The sequence below is a fragment of the Silurus meridionalis genome, chromosome 22 (assembly GCF_014805685.1).
Source record: "Silurus meridionalis isolate SWU-2019-XX chromosome 22, ASM1480568v1, whole genome shotgun sequence".
Classification (NCBI taxonomy): domain Eukaryota; kingdom Metazoa; phylum Chordata; class Actinopteri; order Siluriformes; family Siluridae; genus Silurus; species Silurus meridionalis.
Genome location: NC_060905.1, coordinates 6,557,014 through 6,558,839, shown reverse-complemented (window position 1 = coordinate 6,558,839; position 1,826 = coordinate 6,557,014). Strand labels below are relative to the sequence as shown.

The 1,826-nt window shown below is 38.7% G+C and overlaps 1 protein-coding gene across 1 annotated transcript in view; it reads left to right on the top strand.

Annotated features, from left to right (window-relative positions):
• The window catches only part of ube2ia (ubiquitin-conjugating enzyme E2Ia), an 18,393-nt gene extending 16,817 nt beyond the window's left edge, over positions 1–1,576 (top strand). The window contains exon 7 of the mRNA XM_046835129.1: positions 1–1,576. This exon is cut by the window's left edge and continues 965 nt beyond it. The gene's annotated coding sequence lies outside the window, so the exon portion shown is untranslated.
• The last annotated feature ends 250 nt before the right edge of the window (positions 1,577–1,826 follow it).

Below are 1,826 nucleotides of genomic sequence, written 5' to 3'. Positions count from 1 at the left end.
GTATGCCACTTTTTGTATATAGCCGTGGCGAGGGTGAACAAGTGAACTCTGGTACTCGCAAGCACCGTGTTGTGCAGCTTGATTAAGGACTGCACACTATATAGCCAAAAGTATATGGACACCTGTTTATACTATATTGTGAATAGGTGTGTTTAGGGATGTTTTATTTTTTTATATAATATGAAGTTTGTGGACACCTGACCATCACCCGATTCTTCCCTAATATGATACCACAGTTGGACACACACATTTGTTTTGGATACCTGTTCCAGCATCAGTGTCCCTGTGCCCAGATTGAGCTCCATAAAGAAATGGTGTGTTAAAGTTTGATTCGAGGAACTTGAGTGTCCTTCACAGAGGCCTGATTCTAAATGACCTCACCTCAGACCTCCTCACCTAACATCAGCCTGATCTCGCTTATACTCTTGTAGATAAATGATCTCGCATCTGCACGACCGCAGTCCAAATTCTAGAAGAGTGGAGTTTATTAAAACAGCAACTCATTAACGATGCTCATGCTTTTGAGAATAAATGAGTGTCCAGATACTTTTGACCATATAGTGTGTGTATATTCATAGTGTATTTAAACCTTGTTTAGAGTTTGGTAGAGGTAAAGGGAAGACAGACAGACACACACACACACACACACACACACACCTCCTCTACCTTTCTGAAGCCCCACAAAATGATACACATTGTAATGAATTAAAAGCCTTTTGCTGCCACATCCTGTCTTGTGGTCTTATCAGTGGCGTTAATTAAATATCGCTTTATATTTTCATAAATTTTTTTGTGCAAAATACAGTGCCTGAGCCCCCTTCGTGCTCCACGCAAACACGTGTGATTGTTGATCATGAAAACTTGGATCAGCAGAACGCAGTCTGTGGTGAGCAAATCGAAATGCATCAGCGACACGTTTCCGTCATGCACAGTCTAATATGTTGGAAACCCAGTTACCGTTTAACCTGCTTCGTGAGACATTGCCCCGGTCAGGAGATGATGAGCACTTACGAATATGTCGTTTGTACTTGCTACAGCGCTTCATATGTGCAAAAAAAAAAAAAAAAGAGCACTGAAAATTACATCCACTTGCAACATTATGATTAAACCAGAAGGCAATTTTGTTGTGCATCTGTTTGTTTGGGTTGTTTTTTTTTTTTTTTTTTTGGGTGGGGGGGAGGGATTGGGGTCTTCTCCTTCCCTCTCCTTTTTCATTCTGTGTCCTTTATTCTCTCCAACAATTTTAATGATGTAAGACACGCTGTTACTTAAATGTCAGTATTCCAACTGCTGTAAAATGATGCTTTTATACTTTCATGGTTTTTTTAATTAGTGTCTATATTACTTTCCATTCCTGGTGTGGGCAGTGTAGACAGCATGTTGTAATATACAGTATGATAGATTTTTGCTGCCTTGGCCAACTAAAAATAAAAAAAAAATTAAATAAAAAAATTAATAAAGATAAAAAATAAAAATAAAAAGCTTACTGAGTATAATAAAGATATACAGTGATCTGTGTTGGTGTTTTTGTTCTTGTAAGTGTTTAGAGTAAATAAAATGTTTATACATTGCCAAACTGGTGTTGTCAGTTTATATGTACAATTGTCAAGTATAGTGTTATTTTTTTTTGTCTTAACGGACCCGCAACAAAGTGTTATTGTTACAAAGTTTTGCTGATTGGAAAGGCAGGGGTTTACACCCCAGTATCTCCAAGCTGTCAACTGCTTGGGCCCTTGAGAAAGGCCCTTAATCTCATGTGCTCCAGGGCGCTGTATCGTGGTTGGTCCTGCGCTCTGACTTCACTTGGTTATGTGAAGAAAGTTGTT